The following is a 19,422-nucleotide window of genomic DNA, read 5'->3' on the forward strand; positions in this document are numbered from 1 at the left end:
ACCAAGAGAACCGCCTCTTTGGGGAAGAGCTTGTGGTTCAGTGATAGAACAGGGGCCAGTTTGCAAGTGTTTGGCACCACTTTCGAGTGAATCAGATGACGTCAGATTTTTGGCGAAATCCTGACCCCACCCGTGGGTTAGGACACCGAGGGCTGATTTTTGGGCCTACCGCAAAACGTGCTGTTTGCACTGCCAAACATTGCAGGGCAGAATTTGCAGGTGTTTGGCGTCGTGTTTTTTTTTTTTTTTAAAGAATTTATTGATTTTTACAACAAACAAATAAAACACCCACATTAACCCAACACCTAACTGAAAATAGACAAATACATATACACCAATAATTCTTCTTCTTATATCATCAAAAAAAGATCTTGATCGAATCTTGGCACAGACTTCCCCTGCCTTTCACCTTCGTTTCTAATACCAAATATTACTTTAATAACATCATATAAAGAATTAACACCTAATCTTGTTTTATAACATGCAAAAATTTAACAAAACTAACTTAACAAAAATTTAATCATATTATGACTTCATATTAATTCCACACAAAATTCTAGTTCTTAACACATTATTCTCAATATAAATCACAGCAAATATCCTCTTTCTCTATAACTGCTGTTAATAACAAAAATTTAAATATCTCTTTTCTTAGTCCAAAAAACTTAAAATCTTGACACGCCGGTTTCAGGTTACCATAGTTTATCATTTTTTCTTTTTACCGTTAATACAGTTCACCCTATCCCCCTTCTGTCCATTTTCTTTAATCGTCTTACTCCAGAGCCGCTCCTCGAAGTGTCATTTTTCCTTACAAGTCCACAGATCCAGACAAAAACCAAAACAGTCCTTGCATAGAGCTTCAGGGTACGCAAATCCTCTTCTTCCAGCTTCTCCGGTTCACCATACCATTCCTCTTTAATTTGTAGACACAATTTTTTCACCGACGCTCCCGGGCTCTCACCTCGAGAGTTAGATATAACAATTCTCCTCGTCCTGGGTCTGCCACCCCCGAAGGACGTTTCATTTTTCCAGAGTCGCCAGACCATTCCATCCTGTTCTTCAATCATCCCCTTCAGTTCCATGCCAAGGCTCCCTTCCAATGCAGCCATTTCTTGTAAAGTCTCCTCTGTGGGATATATCTTTTCTGACATGTCCCGGTTCAAAATCTCCAATTTACGGTTGAGCAGTTCCAGTCTCAATATAGTAATCCTTTGTTCATCACTCATCTCACAGTTCATCACCAGATCGAAAACAAAACCCAGCATGGCAGAAGCGGGCATAGGTGTCAAATTACAGTTTCGATTTTCAGACTTCTCCATCTTGATGCCAGTAACTTTCCACTCAATCACAATCTTTCGCAGCCATTTTCCCTGTATCCAGGGTGCAAGAACCACAGATTTTAAAAAGAGATATTATCCACAGACTTGTTCCCCAGAGGGAAATCAAAGAAGTCTCACTTGTCCAAATTCAAATACTTTGTAGCCATCACTGTAACAGCAGTCTCTTAAACTGGTTACTTTCTATCCCCCGAAGGGAGGGAGGCAGGCTTCCTTTCCAAATGTCCCCCGGGTCGTTAAAAAAGTACAAAAGCGAGTCCAATCCACTACTCACGGCCACCGGGTTTCTTTAATTCCGAACTTGACAGGTAGAACATTGACGCTCGTCGCGGGGGTGACCGCCGCTCCGCGTCCCGGTTGGGGCATGTCCCCTATAGCCCGGCTCCGTTGCCCCTTCACCCCCACTCCCCCTTTACAGGGGGAGCGAGGGAAGGGTTCAGAGCCATAGTGGGCACAGCCGGGGAGCCCGGGGTGCGGGACGCTCTTCCCGCACCCCACCGGAGCCCCGCTTTGTGGTAGCGGGGCTCCAACCCCCGGGACGGACTGGGTCGCCTCGCAGCCGAGGCAACCCACGACCGCTCCGCGATGGCGTCGCCGCCGGAAGTCGTGTTTGGCGTCGTTTTTGAGTGAATCGGATGACGTCATAATATTGGCGAAAACCTGATATTTTGATATTTTGGCTCGGCATGAAATGTAGTGTTTTCACTGCCAAACATTGCAGGGGGATCTTTGTCTGTGTTTGGTGCTACATTGGAGTGAATCGGACGACATCAAGTTTTCGGCGAAAAGCTGACCCCACTGGTTAGGGCGCCAGGGGCAGATTTTGTGGGGCACCGTGAAACGCAATACTGTCACCGCCAATCGTTGCAGAGGGTCTTTTTCTGGGTGTTTGGTGCCATTTTGAAGTGAATTGGACAGTGTCGGATTTTTGGCAAATCCCTGCCTCACGAATCAGGGCGCCAAGGGCTCGTTTTATGGCCTACTGTGAAACATAGCGTTTGCACTGCCAAATGTTGTAGGGGACCATTTGCAGGTGTTTGGCGCCGTTTTATAGTGAATTGGACGGTGTTGGATTTTTGGTGAAATCCTGACCCCGCAGGTTAGGGCACCGAGGGCTGGGTTTTTTTTGCCTTCCGTAAAACGTGCTGTTTCCACCACCAAACGTTGCAGGGGGCCCTTTGTCAATCTTTGACACCACTTTCGAGTGAATTGGACGGTGTCAGATTTTTGGCAAAAACCTGACCCTGTGGGTTGGGGTGCCTAGGGCAGATTTTGTGGCGCAGCGTGAAACGTCCCTGCTTCCAGTTGCCTCCCTCCTGAAGCTGCTTTTCCCAGAAGAAGAAGCCATTGGGGTTTTATTGCATGCATTCATATTTAACTTGCTGGTTTGCTCTCTGCAGACCTTGTATCCAAGTAGTAGTAGTAGTAATTTATTTATACCCTGCCCATCTGGCTGGGTTTCCGCTGAACAAGCTTAGGATAGAGCTACATGGAGATGGAAGGAAGAGACAGCCCTGACCAGAGTAGAATGGCAAACCAAGTTGATGGACTATGCCGAAATGGCAAAACTAACTGGGAAGCTCAGGAATCAAGAAAACAAGATATTTAAAAAAAAGAATGGGAAATGTTTATATGCAGAATTATTGTAAACAGGTTAAAACATTAGCGGGATTTTAAATACACTTGTAATGTAACAGAATGTATAGATAATTTAGGAAGATGAAAAATTGGAGATGTGTTGATATGCAGTTGAAAATAGAATCAAAAGGACCCATGGAAGGAATGGGGGGAAGTCAGGAGATTCAGAGCAATCTTGATACAGTATTTGGATTTAGTGCTATTTTTTGATGTATTTTCTCTTTCCTTTTCTTTCTCTCTTTTTGAAAATAAGATAAAAAGATTATTTTTTAAAAAAAGGATAGAGCTACATGCAGTAGCTCATATATCAAGGGGCTACCCATTATTTTTGCTCTTGGGAAATACAGCGTTGTAATTAAATGGGACAGGTAACCATTTCTATCCCTGTACAAGGTAATTAAAACATTTGTTTGGATGCAGACTTGGATTGCACTTTCGGACTGTCACTGTTTATCAGATGAGATCTAATCACACCCTAGTAAATTCAGCTTGCACAATTAAAGCTGATTTCAAGGTCTTGCGCAGCAAAACTGCTTCCCTTGAAAGATCGGAGTTTGAATCACAGAGTTTTGAACGTCTTGAATCACAGGCTCTCCAAGAAGCTGAGGCTCCAGCCGGCAGGGGTGGGGCAAGGGGCGGGGCTTCCCGGGCGGGGCGGGGCCCCAGAGCACAGCCCCCACCTGCCACTGCTGGCCGGATGGAGGCTCCCAGGTCTCGCTCTCTTGCAGTTGCTTGGTGCGGACGGAGCGGCGTAATTCAGGTACCGTAATTCTCCATCTCCTTTGCGCGCGCCGGCGGAAAAAGTTCCCCAGACCTCCGACTCCTGGACGGCGGGACGTGGAGCTGGGAAAGCGCGCTCTGAGCATCACTCGGGCAGGTTTGGCGGCAGAGGTAAGCGTCCCGATCCTGCGCTTGGAATAAGCAAGGAGGGGGACTTAATCCCAGGGAAGCGAGCGCCGGGAGCGCAAGGCAATTTTGTTCTTCTTGAATTGAGTCGCCCTGATGGAGAGGCGTCCGACGGGGCTTTTCCTCTCGACCGAGGCGACCCTTCGTCTCCTGCGATTGCCAGAGAAGGCACGCAGGGCGCAGGGAGAGGCGACGATCGCGGCTCCAAGCTGCAGGACGCGCTTACCTCCGGGTGCCAAGCGCTGCCATGCCACCCCATTCCTCTCTTGGGGTGCTCCACTGCTTTCTATGGGGTGGGTTCGTATCCCTACCCCTGGCGGAAAGTGGCAGGCGGCACCCTCCGCGTTCCTCTGTCCGTCCTCTGCGAGGATGGATTGAAATGGTGCGTTTTAACTTTTGCGTTCCGGCCACTCCCTGCCGATCTGAAATCGCTTCCTCCCTCCCGCCTCCTAATGTCGCCGGAGAATGAGTTGAAAGTAAGATAGCCCGATCGTAAGGCGCTTTAGTCAAAAATAACGCAACCCCCCGCTCCGCCCAATATTTCTGTTGTGCTTTACCCCTGCCTTCCATCAAGCAAGCCCCAAATGAAGTTACTGCGCTTGGACTGTGGCCCCATCCAAAACCGAGTGGCATCGGCGCAAAGTAGTAGATCCCATTGCTAGGAAGTCGATCCAATTGCATTCAGTGGGGTTTACGTTTTCGGGACTGCCGTGTTCCTAACCTAGCTTTGCTCCTAGCCTGGAACTTAGGGAGGCATTGGCGTTCTGCGTAATGATGCAGAGTTCAGTGTAACCTGCAATTTTGCGCCTCTCCTTCATGATCTGCTTTGAAAACGCTAGCCTCGTGCTTTGTTTCTTTCATTGTAAAGCAGTATCAAATACCTCGCAAAAAGGAGGCGGGGAAATCCTCAGGGTTCACTAGTATGGGGTATTGGATCCTATCCATTTGATCTTCCCAACGTCTCTTCTGGGTACACGCTAGGAAAGCGCTCTGAGGATAAATAGGTAAAGGTAAAGGGACCCCTGACTATTAAGTCCAGTTGTGGACGGCTCTGGGGTTGCAGCACACGGAAATGCCGTTTACCTTCCAGCCGGAGTGGTACCTATTTATCTACTTGCACTTTGACGTGCTTTCGAACTGCTAGGTTGGCAGGACTGAGGATAAATAGCTGCCTTCATATTGGAGACATTTTGAGACATCTGTTACAGTATTATTATTTATTGACTTCATATACCGCCCTAGACCCGGAGGTGTCAGGGCAGTTCACAGAATAAAATCAAAATATAAAAGCTCAAAATACATAATCAAAATAAAAACAACAACCCAATAACTCCCCCCCTCCAAAAAACAACAACAGCCACATTTTGAAAGGGCATACAATGTCAGACCGGGAAAGAGTGTGAGATATTCAAGCCCCAATAGACCAGGCAATAGTCTCTGCAGAAATGCCATCACTTCAAAGCAGATTGTTCTTGGCCAAAAATTATTTCCCACAAAGTATTAAATCAGGCTAAACACATATTTAACTGAGTAGCAATAATCTAGGCCAGGCTAGGTACATATTACCCTCTCCTCTGGCTCCAGTGCGACACCACTGTCAGTGGTTGAAGCTCAGCACATGTGGCGTGAGCCAACATCCATAGGTACTCTGTAGTTTTTTGAGAAATACTTCTGTCTGGTGCACTTTCCCTTAAATCAGCTTCCATCCAGTTTGAAAATGGAAGCCGAAGTTAGGCTGGGGTGTGTACACTTCCAGCAGCCATTGCACACGCTCAGATGACAGTGCCGGTGAATGGGAGTTCGGTGCAGGGAAAACAAGTCAGGTAATGCATATCAGGTGAAGACACCCCCTGCCCTCTTTCTGGTCTGTACAGCAATTTTTAAAAATGACTTAAAGTGCAGCATGGCAGGGGAGGAAGCAACCTTGTTGCATTTCAAGGTGCTAATGTGTTCATAGACAAGCATGGTTTTCCTCAGTCTTCAGTTGCTACCAGATGACCTGTCAATTGAGCAGACCTCCCAGTTTGTTTCCAGGGAGATGAGATTATCGTGGCTATTTAATGAGCATTCATTCCTATTTGTTTGCAGGGAGGTTAGATGGTCAAAATAAGTGTTGTCCCACACTTTCCTTTCTGCAAAAAAGTCTGATATTTTGGGGGAGCGTCTTTGTGTTGCAAGCACTGCCAATCAACAATAACTGCTCGGCCTGGGTTTTCTGCTTTGTGATTGAATCCCACCCAAAAATTAGACTGGAAGTGCCCACAGTTTGTGGGGAGGCCGTACAGCAGCAGCTGCTTATTCAGCATTCATTCTGATTTGTCTGCAAGGAGGTTATATGACAATTGCATCAAGCAACTGTGAACCTGTACTTTCAAGTGCATTTCTCCATCGCCTGCAACTACGGTAGTTTGATTTGGGGTTGGGGGGGGCTGTTGAGGAAAAGTACAAAATCCCCTTTAACTTTGCAACCTTCATTTGCAAATCCCACCTGCAAAATCTCCTGGAGATGCCCAGGATTGAAATTGAGACCTTCTGTAAGCAAAGGCCTTCCTTTATAGAACTCCTGCTACTCAGGACTCCGATTAGGGTGGGTCTGGTGAAAAAGTAGACCTTTAATAGCTGTGTCCAAATGTTTACACGGCTAATTAAAGGTACAAGACCTGTCTGGTTCCGCCCCCCCTTCCTTTCCAGCAGATCACGCTAGCTCCTTTTAACTATCCTGTGGATGAGGGAATTTTTGCAGATTTAGACTGAGTCATCTGCGACTGGACCTAATGGTCAGGGATACTTTTACCTTTAATGGAGAAAGGAGGAAAGCTATACCTGGCACAACTCGAGGGAGCTATACCTGGCACAGCCCCTTTTATACAGGGGTTAAAGGTGCACAGAATCACCCCATTCTTGCATCTAAAGTGCCATGGCCTCAGGAATGAACAGCTTGCAGAAACAGCAATCCAGGTGCAAATTTGAAAGCACAGTACAACTTGGTTGCAAATGCCTGACTGCCAGCTGGGAACAAGAGCATGAAATATTCACAGGCTAAATGCTACACAGAAGCACAGATCAGGCACTGCTTAGTTTTGTTTTGTTTTTTAAAGTTTGGATGTTTAGTAAAAGCAGGATTTGACATCCTGCCTGTTTGTTAGGTAGACGTGTGCTTGGCAGTTGTTGAGCCATTGTTTGGTTCTACATATATCTGTCTGTGCTGGGAGAAAGTTTGGCATTAGTTCTATAGTGCCACTAGCAATGTGAATTTAAAGCCCAAAAAAAGCATTGCCAGCTTTTCTTTTCTTTTCTTTTTCTTTGCTTTGCTCCCATTTCTCTCCACCGCCACCTGATATTTTATTTAACTAAAATAAAATTTATTAAGGTTTAGAGAGAAAAACATGAAACTTAATATCTTTTCCCTTTTTTGAACCAAACCAAGGCTTTATTTAGATACAATAAAATCATGAAGGGGGGAGGAGAAATAGAGAAGGAAGAAGATTTATTTTAATTTTTAATTTTTTTAAAAGAATAATAAAGAGGTTAAAAGAGAAACATGGAAAAATTACTTACTGAAACTTACCGGAAGAATAAGAAATCAGGATAACAAACTTTCTATAAAACATTGGCAGGATTATTGTAATAACCTGAAGTTTCACAAGAGTATATATTTAAAGTAGATATTTAAACGAGCAAATTAAATGAATTTGGATATGCAGAAGATATATAAAAAAATTAATTTAAGGAACTGCAGAAAGAAGGGGAAGGAAGTCAAACTTCAAAATGTTAAAATGATTGTAAAACTAAAGAAATGTATAAATTTGAAAAGTATAAACAAAAAACTTTTTTAAAAAGATAATTATTATGGGGAAAGAGGGAGAAAGAGATTAAAAGAGAAAGTTAGAACAATAAAATTCAGAAAGTGGGGTGTTATATTGAATTGGACAAAGTGCATATTGTTTTTAAATAGCAGACAGGTGAAGAATCGGAAGTTCTTTATTCCACCACCACCACCACCACCTGACATTTTAGAAGCTCACCAGGTAAAGTTTTTCCTGACATGGGTATGGTGGTGGAGGAAATTATTACACGTGCTAAATATCAGCAAAACTCTGTCAAAAACACAGGGCCAGGGCTTGCCCCCCAAAATAAAGACACGCCTCCCTCTCTCCACCCCCAAGAATCTGCCTTCTTTTTAAAAAGACAAGAAGCTTTAAAACAATCATCCTTGCCACGTGCACAAAAGCGCGATGATGGAAAGAGTGCCACATCTCTGAGAGAAATTATGGCAAGGGGTGCGTACATGCTTATTTTCCTACAGAGATGAACCCACCTGGCACTCACACAGTATAATAATAGATCTAGTTCAACATGGACTTTCCTCACTCGGTGACAGCAACAGTAAGTGACAAGTTGCATGCCTTCACAGATCAAATCCTACACATTTCATCATGCAAACGATTTCTGCCGAAATACTCCAGGCCCTGTGCTTTTCAAGATGTTCAAGCAAACCACAGATGATGAAACCATGGCTCGTTTCTCTAAAGTTGCTTTGTTTTCCAACTTCATTTGCCTTGTCCTTTGGCAAGCTAGTTCTGGGGTAGAGTGGTCAAACAAATCATAGTTAAGGAAAAGTGCTACATTGTTGTTGTTGTTGTTTATACCCTGCCCATCTGGTTGGGTTTCCCCAGCCACTCTGGGCAGCTTCCAGCATGCACAATGCCAAGCTATGCTTTAAACACACACAATGTTCACGCACAATGCCAAGCTATGCTTTAAACATGCACAGTGTTCACGCACAATGCCAAGCTGTGCTTTAAACACACACAATGTTCATACACAATGCCAAGCTATGCTTTAAACACACACAATGTTCACGCACAATGCCAAACTATGCTTTAAACATGCACAGTGTTCACGCACAATGCCAAGCTATGGTTTAAACATGCACAGTGTTCATGTACAGTGCCAAGCTATACTTTAAACACACACAATGTTCCCACACAATGCCAAGCTATGCTTTAAACATATCGGGGTTTGCAAGCTAGCAACAAACCATGGCTTCAGATCATAGTTTGTTGACAGCAAACAAACTCTATTTAAGCTGCAGGGTTCACAGATAATGCTAAGCAATGGCTTAATAAACCCTGGTTTATCATGTGCAAACCAGGCCACTGCAGGGTTTTTTATTTAGCAAACTCTATATACCGCTGGATTGTAAATTGCAACTCTTAAGTGGTTTCGAGAAAGCCATGTATTTTAAATGCACACTGGTTGAACTTTAAATGCATGGTGTGGATCTGCCTGCACTATTCCCCTTCCTCCCATCCTATTTGGCAGTAGCTTCAAAACCATGGTCAGCGGAAAACTATGGCTCCTTTAAAAGATCAGTTGTGGTGGATGTGTTTCCTTTGAAGACAGCTCATTAGTTCCATCCAAGGCAACATGCTGCTATAGGGAGGGGGTTCCGGGGGATAATGGGGGAGTCTTTAGGGAAGGGGTGGGGAGTCAGGAGCCCTCTAGGGGTTGGCAGATGAGACTCCTCTTATCCCTTGGTCTCTGGAGAGCTGCCCATTCTCCATCTCTGTCTGAGGGTGTGTTATCAGTTCCTGTGGACAAGAAGAGCGAGGGTAAGAGCCTCGGCCAGCATCCAATTTGAACTGAATGTACACCCTTGAACAATTTCCCAGAACCCTTTGCAGTGTGTGTGTGCGGATTGCGTAACAAACATGCAAGAATTCCTTGGCAGGCCAGCCGGTGTGGAAGGGGTTCTCTGAAAAACAGAAAGCTCGACAGCCACTTCTTAGGACATGTGAACAAAGCTTTCGTCCTCCAAACGAATGCCAGTGGGTTTTTTGTTTTGTTTTTTGACAAAGTAATCATCATAAATGAATAAGAATAAAAATGTGCAGCCCACCACCGAGGCCATTCCATTGTAACTATCCAACCTCCCAAAATTTCAACACCTCTTGCGATGGTTTGACCCCTTTCCGTTTTAACAGTACAAATTCTACAAACACCTTCCATATCTCCACAAAATAAGTTCTCCTGTGTATTCCCCGTCTTACCTTAATGATGGCACATGTTAATTTATCGTTAATAGCTATATCCCACACGTCTTTATACCATTCTTCCATTTTATATTCTACTTGCCTCTTCCACTTCCTGGCTATAATAATTTGTGCAACTGTCAATGAATTTGTGAGCAAGTCCGTCATAGCCTGCGAACCTTCCACCCCTTCGTAAATTGATAATGACCGTTCCCCACATCAAATGAGGGGAAACTTTTGCTTGGTCGCATGCAGCCCCCCGGATCCCAGTGCAGCTCCTGGTAGCTCGTAAATTAATAATAATGCTACCACTGGACTTTCAGTCAGCTTTAACTTGGTGATTTCTGTTATCTCCTTAAACACCCTTTGCCAAAAAAGGTACATATTTATACACACACCCCACACCACATGTGAACGTAATTCCTTGTTTCCTGGCATCCTCTCCAACGTAACATCAAATATTCCTTGTTTATTTGATTTCATCTGACTGGTGTTAAAGAAGGCCAGTTTTTAATTATGTGGGTGTCTTGCCCTTTCTCCAAACAGCTCGGGGCAGTGGGCACAGGGAAGGGTCTTAGCTCTGTGGAGTAGAGTTTCTGCTTTGCATACAGAAAATGCCAGGTTCGATCCTCATTAGCTCTATAGGTAAGACTGAGAGCATCCCCGATCTGAAACCCTGAGAGGTGCTGCCAATCCGTGTTGTCAGTACAGTGGCACCTTCATTCTCAAACTTAATCCATTCTGGAAGTCCGTTCCAAAACCAAAGCGTTCCAAAACCAAGGCGCGCTTTCCCATAGAAAGTAATGCAAAACGGATTAATCCATTCCAGACTTTTAAAATCAACCCCTAAAACAGCAATTTAACATGAATTTTACTATCTAATGAGACCACTGATCCATAAAATGAAAGCAATAAACAATGTACTGCAGTCACACAATCAATCAATCAGTAGGTGAACTGGGTTCCACACTGTCACCAAAACAAAACGAAAAAGAGCCGCAAAAACAAAAATGCAAAATAAATAGCAAAAACAGACAGACCTCAGTGTAACACTCAAATGGAGCACATTCGGCTTCCGAAAACATTCACAAACCAGAACACATACTTCCGGGTTTGCTGTGTTTGGGTTCCAAGTTGTTTGAATACCAAGGCATTTGAGAACCAAGGTACCACTGTATAGATGGAACAATGGTTTGACTCAAGGCTGCTTTGTGCGTTGCTATCCTCTCAACAGCCCTGTGAGTTAGGATAGGCAGACAAATAGTGATTGTCTCTAAGTGTTGGGTTCATGTCTGAGCAGCAACTTGAGCAGAGGTCACTCAAGTCCACCTTCAATGCATTGCATCACGTTAACTCATTCATTGGGGGAAGGATGCTCTGTTCCGTTGAGATAAACTAAAGGGCAAATCCCCGCTAAGTTTTCCCTTCTTGCTGCTGGAATCTTCTGGCTTTTTTGAAATATATGTTTTATTAAAGATTTCTTAGCTTACAAAAGTGGGTATGTGCAATGTCTCTTTTTTCAAGTTGCATTTTTGACAGATCAGTTTCATTTGTTGTGAGACATTAGTATTACATTAAGAAGAAAAGGAGGAAAGAGGTAGAGGGGGGAATGGTGAGTGGGGTGGAGTGGAGTGGCAATGGTTCTGTTTTTCTGCTTAGTGTATGTGTGGGGTTTTGTGTCAGTGTCACTTGTGTGGGTTCTCTTTACTATTGGCTTGTATTTCTTTGGTGGTGAGAGAGGTTGGGGGGTGGCCTAGGGTGTGGTTGGTTGTCTTTGATTGGCTGTAATGAAATTTGTTTTCATGTGTGAGTGGGATGTGTGTGGGTTTGTGTGTGGGTGTTTTGGATCAGGTTAGCCATATTGATTTGTATGCTGTAGGTGGATTCTTGTTGGCTTGTTGGGCTGTGTATGTGATAAAGGGTAACCATATCGGGGTGAGGGCATCTTCTATTTGTCCCCATGTCAGTTTCAGATTATTGGTTAGTTTTTCTAATAAGGCTGTTTCCCATACGATTTGATACCATTGGTCTATGCTTACTCATGACAGGTCTCTCCAGTGTCTGGCTATGATGCTTCTGGCTGCTGAGAGTAGGTGGGTTATGAGCTCTTTGTGATGTGAGTGGGTATTATTGTCTTCGAAGATGTTTAGTTGTGAGGTGACTTCTAATACTTGCTTAGTTATTTTGCATATTTCTTGTATGATTGATGTCCAGAAGAGTTGTATTTTAGGACATTCCCACCACATGTGGAGGTATATTCCTGTGGAGGTGCATCGTCTCCAGCATTTTGATGAGATTCCTGGGCATATTAGTGTTAGTTTCCATGGTGTTAGGTACCACCTGTAAGTGAGTTTCAGAGTGAGTTCTTGTCTTTTCACCGATATGGATTTAAAGGGAGGTTAAATCTCCTGGCTTTTTCAGGTCCCACCATTCTATCCTGTGTACTCTTGCCACATAGAGTGCTTTCGTAGATAGACCATAAATAAATACAGTCCCCCCCCCCAAAAGGTATTGATCCAAGTTTGTTGTTGCACAGCAATGCAGGTTTTTCAGAGCTGCTTTAGGCTGCTTTAAGTTAGAAAGACCCAAGGTTACTGGCACTGATGTTGTAGGGTGCTAAATTGTTCTTTGTGGCTTACCTCTATATTAGCAAGGATTTTCAGAAGAAATGAAATTTCCGGTAGATGCCGCAGTGTTTTTGGCAAATCAGCTTTTGGCTAAACCCGTGAGTCTGCTTTCAGTACCATCCCCACCCCATTACTAAGTGTGTAGTCTTTGATCGCTTGATTAATCAACTAGAGATTTACTGGAATAATCAGTGGGGGTCAGTTATAATAGGTGGACTATGTGTTTACATGTATTTACATTTTCAAAGCTATTTTTGAAATCAAAAGAGATCAAAAAGGAAAATACTGACAATTACTCCTTCTAACAAACAGATGCCAACAATGATGATTTTGCAAAAACTCATGCTTGGTTGGTAACTGAAAATAATAATAATAATAATAATAATAATAATAATAATAATAATAATAATAATAATAATAATTTATACCCCACCCTTCCAAGCCAAAAACCGGGCTCAGGGCGGCTAACACTACTTAAAATCACAGCAAAAACATAAAAACAATCAATTTAAAATACAGATTAAAATACAAATTCAAAATTCAAAATTAAAACTGCAGTCTCAGGTACCAGTATCTTTATTCTGGTTCTGATGATGTGCACATTTACTTAAGTTTAATTTGGTTAAAAGGCAGGTGGTCCTCCAGAAACACTTCTGAATACCTAGGCACAAAGATACCTGTGAACTCTCATTGATGCTCTGACCCTGTAGAAGGCTTCTGATCTGTAATGCTTTAATTTATTATTATTTGTTTTGTAGTTTGTGCATCGCTAAGTGTGTGCAAAGAACATTAACCGTACCTTTTCTCTCTTTTTTTGTATTCCATTATTTCATTAAATAAATAAAAACAAAGGGTGGGTGGTCAGTCAAGGACCCTAACTGTTACTGAATAAGTAACAGCCACTTCATATCTTAAAAACTGATAGGATTATGGTGACCATACACAAAGGAGGACAAGGGCTTTAACAGTTACGTAGAAGAGAGAATTTCAAAGGTGCCTTGATGAAATCTCCTCTTTGACGCAAAACCTGTCCTCTCTTGCATTTGGCCACCCCAAGGTACAAAAGTGCACCTGAGCTTAAATGCCAAAATATTCAGGCAACTTTGTTCATTCTGAGCATGTCCACTCCTGTTACTTAATGGCATTTGATACAGCAGGCCTTTCCTGGCATGGTGGTACTCTTCACCTGTTAAATTTCTGAGCTTCGGTCTGCTGTTAAAGCAAAGCTGGAAAAGAGGTGGCGATGCCGGAATCAGCATCTTCCTCTTCCTTTCTAATTATTAAAAGGAATGGGTACCCTGCCTTGTCTCAGATCTGATAGAGACTTAATGCATTCTAATTATTCCTGATGCAATTTCCTCTCATTTGTTCTGGTTTTTCCTTTCCCGCATTTCAGATTGGCAACAGCTCTTCTCCCATATTCCTTTTGCAGAGCTTATGATTAAAGTATGCTTTTGCCAGCTGCTCCTGCAAAGGAGGGCAAATGCAGCTACTCTAAGCTGCAGAATCATGTGGGTTAGGTTCCACTGGGACGCAACCGCTGGATCTTCCAGGGGTAGCTAGGAAGTGGGGTTGGCATGCTATAATGGTTGTGTGTGCCTGCAATTAAAAACTGCTGTGGATGCAAGGGGATGCAAGTTTCAAGTAGAATAGCAGATACGGTAATTTGCACCACACTGGCCACATGCCATGAAACTAGGAGTGTCCAGTGCCCTCGTACCTAAGGGACCGCCTCTCCTGGTATGTCCCGTGTAGGACCTTAAGGTCCTCAAATAATAACCTTTTGGAGGTCCCAAGCAACAAAGACGCTAGGTTGGCCTCAACTAGGGCCAGGGCCTTCTCAGTATTGGCCCCGACTTGGTGGAACAGTCTATCACAAGAGACCAGGGCCCTGCGGGATTTGGCATCTTTCCGCAGGGCCTGCAAGACGGAGCTGTTCCACCTGGCCTTTGGGTTGGTTTCTGTTTAATATTTATGCTTCATTCTTTATTGGTGGGTTATTTGTAAATGAGACTGTAGTTTTAATATTGAATTTTTAAATTTGTATTTTAATTTGTTATTTTAAATTGATTGTGTTTATGTTTTTTTGCTGTGATTTTAATTGGTGTTAGCCGCCCTGAGCCCGGTTTTTTGGCTGGGAAGGGCGGGGTATAAATAAAAAAATTATTATTATTATTATTATTATTATTATTATTATTATTATTATTATTAACCATTGAGCTTGAATTGGGAACTGTTGCAGTGCAGCAGTTAGAGTTTAGACTAGGACCTGATTGACCAGGATTCAAAGCCCCATTCTGCCTTACCTACCTCCCAGGGATGTTGTGATGATGAAATGGAAAGGGAGAACCATGCAGGCCACCTTGAACACTGTGAAGGAAAGGTGTGGCGTAAAATATGCTGCAAGATCTGGACTCCCTTCATGCAGACCGAAGGTGTAAATACTGTAGTTGAATAAACCATTTTTTATCTTATTTTTGAAATCGTTTTTATTTGATTTTACAAATGTGGATTTATAACAATACCTAATACATATCCGTATATAGAGATTTAGCTGAATCTCGAGGCTTCCCACCAGCCCCTCCATGGGTTCTATTGTCAACATTGTCAACTGCATATTATTTCATAATCTATATTATGTATCTGTCCATATTGTCCATAGTGTTTGTTACATTACAAGTGAAATTAAAATGCTGCTAATTTTTTTCATCTGCTTACAGTAGCCTCCTAGTTAAATAATTTTTAAAAATCCCATTCTTTCTTGAAGTTTTTGTCTTCTTGGTTTCTGAGCTTCCCAGTCAGTATAGCCATTTCGCCGTAGTCCATCAGCTTAGTTTGCCATTCCTCTCTGGTAAGAATGAATAAACCATATTTGTTAAAGCTTTGACAGTCTCCAAAGGAACACAGACCCCGTGTGAGTGCCTGGAACCCCCAGGAATCTTGCACAGAATGGGAGTAGCACCTAATTTTTGTAACAACCTGGTGGACTGAGGGCCAAACTGCCCGTTAAGTTATATGTGCTTACAAAAAAAAGAATAAATTTTCAATAGTCCGTTTTTATTACAAAGAAAATGCAGCCACTTTCCTATCCCAGGTGATGCCCTGAAAAACACTGCAACTAGACTGAGATGTCCTCTAATCATGATGAAGTTGATGACAGTCCTGCAGAGTGATCAACCTCCCCTTTCTGTATTTGCCTGCTGGTTCATTCCACCACCACATCCTTCCCTGCTGCCCTGATATGGCGAAACCGACAAGCTGCAGAAACTCTTATCAGTTTCACTCATGTGTGGTTGTAATCTTGCCTCAAACTGCTATTCAGGCACAATACGATTTAGCTTCTGTTAGCACTGGATTCTGCCATTGGCATCCAGTATGAAGCATTTGCATTGACAAGACTTTATTTTACTGTTCAGGCAGGTCTTTGGAACTCCCCCCCCCCCCATCTCTCTCTCTCTCTTTTTTTTTTTACTGACCAGCCTTTATTATGCTACTGATGCTTTTACTGATGTTGCTATTATACTATTGTTTTGTAGTATTGCCTGCTCAATAGAGCAGTAAAGGTAAAAGGTAAAGGACCCCCTGGACAGTTAAGTCCAGTCAAAGGCGACTATGGAGTTGCGACGCTCATCTGACTTTTCAGGCCGAGAGAGACGGTGTTTGTCCACAGACAGCTTTCTGGGTCATGTGGCCAGCATGACTAAACCACTTCTGGCGCAACGGGACACCGTGACGGAAACCAGAGTGCACGGAAACACCATTTGCCTTCCCGCCGCAGCGGTACTTATCTACTTGCTTTGGCATGCTTTCGAACTGCTAGGTTGGCAGGAGCTGGGACAGAGCATTGGGAGCTCATCCTGTTGCAGGGATTCAAACTGCCAACCTTCCATTTGGCAACCCTAAGAAGCTCCGTGGTTTAGACCACAGCGCCACCCACGTCCCTGTAATAGAGCAGTACCTTCTGCCTGATCTAGGGCTCCTCTTGACATCTTTTCAATTGTGCATTTGTGATAATTAATGCTCACAGCAGTAGTGGGGTGGTTATATACGTGGTCCTATTTCAATACTGTTTGAAGCTGCAAAAGCTTCGGGGTGGGCATACTGCTTTGTGCGTACCCTGTAGTATTCAGCTGAAATCCTGTAACTTTTCATACCACAAATGTTCCCTTGTTGTGGAGTTTGTGTGTCCTGCTTTCATTGAGGTGCAGCAGAAGAGTGCATTTGCATGCCATGGATTGCCACTACCGGAGGCCACATGGAGGGGTGTTTGGGAGGGAGGGAAATGGACGGAGTATGCATGCTCATTCAACTGCCTAATGGCATCCACTTCACCCAGGAAATTGCAGCCACAGAGATGAGGAGTCATTTTGTTGCCTGGAGAGGTCTCTTCCTGGTTCTCATGGAGAAGCTGTTTTCAATGGAGCCCTGCGACGGAAGCACGCAGCTAACAATTTTGCACATGGGGCAACTTCCCCTCCAGATGGCAATAATTGGGGAATTATGCAGGTGGCGCTGTGGTCTAAACCACTGAGCCTCTTGGGCTTGCCGCCGCAATGGAGTGAGCTCCTGTTGCTCTGTCCCAGCTCCTGCCAACCTAGCAGTTCAAAAGCATGCCAGTGCAAGTAGATAAATAGGTACCACTGTGGCCAGAAGGTAAATGCCATTTCCGTGCGCTCTGGCTTCCATCATGGTGTCCTGTTGTGCCAGAAGCAGTTTAGTGATATGACCCGGAAATCTGTCTGTGGACAAACGCCAGCTCCCTTGGCCTGAAAGCCAGATGAGCGCCGCAACCCCATAGTCGCCTTTGACTGGACTTAACCGCCCAGGGGTCCTTTACCATCAGAGTACCTCTAATAAAGGGAAATGATGTGCAGGTGCTCCTGTCAGAAATTTACCACCCGTGTTCTCTTTTTGCACCAGTGACCTGTTGTAGAATAAACCCACCAAAAACACACCGGAATGAAGTGAGCCCTACTTGAGGCTCAAACCTGACTTCTCCTGTTCCAGAAATGAACAAGGAGGAACACTGTGTTGAAAAACAACCTTCACCTAAGTTGGGTTTGGGTGCACTTCCCCATATCCCTGACAATGGGCTGACAAAGCCCTTCCTAACTCCAGCTGTTAACCTGACTGCTAAGAGAGGACTGGCAGGGTTGGCTATTGATGGAAAACTTGCCAAGACTGGAACGGCTTGTCTGGGACAGTGCTCCCTTTGTGTCCTGCTTCACTGTGTCTGCCCATTGCAGCAATTTTTGCCATGTTTTCATTTGTTGGGCATCGTGGGTAGCTGGGAGTGTTTGCAAACTCTCCGCAGGGATTTGAACGGAACAATGTTTTAGCAAATAAGTCTTGGGTAACAACAGGGCAGAGAAGTTCAAAAAGATGGAGTTTGTCAGCTGGCAGCGTAATAGCTCTTCAAAAATCGAAAGGATTGTAGGTGGCATACAATGCGTGCAGTATTTCATTGTGCTTTGCTTATTTTCCCACCAGTTTCCCAAACCCCCTGCATGGCTCTCGGAGTGGAATAAAACATCCAGTTTCTGAGCCAAACAGCCTAGCTTGGGACTTGTGTTTTGAGGAGCATTTTCACCTTACATATCTGAACTGGCCTTGATTCAATGCCTTTTTGAAGACGCTTGAATAAATTTTCTCACCACTCATCTCCATGCCAGGAAAACCTTCACCTGCTGGATTTTTTTTTAATGTCAAGCAACTATTAAATGCACACAAGCAGAAACGAAAACCTGGCAACCTTATTTTATAATAGCTTTATTCTTTATGGCAGGGGTGGGAAATCTGTAGATGTTCTTGGACTCCAGTTCCCATCAACCTCCAGTTGGCATAGCCAATGGTCAGGAATGATGGAAGTTGTAGTCCATCGATATCTGGAGGACCACAGATTCCTCACTCCTGATATATGATGCTTATTTGCTTCCTTTTATTTATTTAAATCTGTTTTATAGGCTGCCTATTTTTGTCAAGAAATAATGTCTCTAAGCAGTTTACAAAATAACAATAGTAAAGTAGCAATAATGAAATACAAATGAAATTGCATACTGTCACTATCACAGTAAGAATCCAAATATGGGACCAAAATATTGAGCACTGCGACAGACATCCAGGGATGTTTGTTGTGTTTTTAACATGTTCTGATACATGTATTTTCCACTGCTGCAAGCTGCCTTGAATGTGGTGAGGAGATTAGAATATACATTGTATTTTATTTTATGTTTATTTATTTTTAAAGCAACAAGAAATGTAGGAGGCTGCCTTACACAGAAGTGATCCATTGGTCCACCTAGCTCATTAAACCCCTTTGGGCTCCAGGCAAAAATGTTCCTCTTCAACCAGGCCTTTGGCCGATTAACATCCAATACCCTTTCAAATGTGTTGTTGGGGGGGGTTATTGGTTTGTTCTTCTTTTTATTATGTGTGTTGTGTTTCTTCTCCAGTATTTTTATGTTGTGAATCACCTTGAGATCTGCAAATGAAGGGATATGTACAAATTTTAATAATAATAATAATAATAATAATAATAATAATAATAATAATAGCTTGCAGAATCACAGACTTGTAAGTGAACACAGGGGTCATCTTCTAATCCAAAGGAATCTTTCACCCAACATGGGACTCGAACCCACAACCCTGAGATTAAGATTCTCATGCTCTGCCAACCGAGCTATCCCTCAGGGCTAATATTGTTTGCGGCAACTGGCAGTGGTTCTCCGGGATTTTGGGTAGGGGAGATTCCCAGCCCTACGTGGAGATGCCAGGGAACGAACCTGGGACCTTCTGCATGCAAAGCCACGGGAATGAGTCCAGTGTGGTATAGTGGTTAAGAGCCGTAGACTCGTAATCTGGTGAACCGGGTTCGCGTCT

General features: G+C 43.5%; 1 protein-coding gene across 1 annotated transcript in view; it reads left to right on the forward strand.

The window, feature by feature from the left end:
* Positions 1-3,683: 3,683 nt before the first annotated feature.
* Positions 3,684-19,422, forward strand: part of FRMPD1 (FERM and PDZ domain containing 1) — a 72,195-nt gene continuing 56,456 nt past the window's right edge. Inside the window, exon 1 of the mRNA XM_033173514.1 lies at positions 3,684-3,866. The gene's annotated coding sequence lies outside the window, so the exon portion shown is untranslated. The remainder of the gene's footprint in view (positions 3,867-19,422) is intronic.

Source organism: Lacerta agilis, chromosome 16, assembly GCF_009819535.1.
Source record: "Lacerta agilis isolate rLacAgi1 chromosome 16, rLacAgi1.pri, whole genome shotgun sequence".
NCBI lineage: Eukaryota > Metazoa > Chordata > Lepidosauria > Squamata > Lacertidae > Lacerta > Lacerta agilis.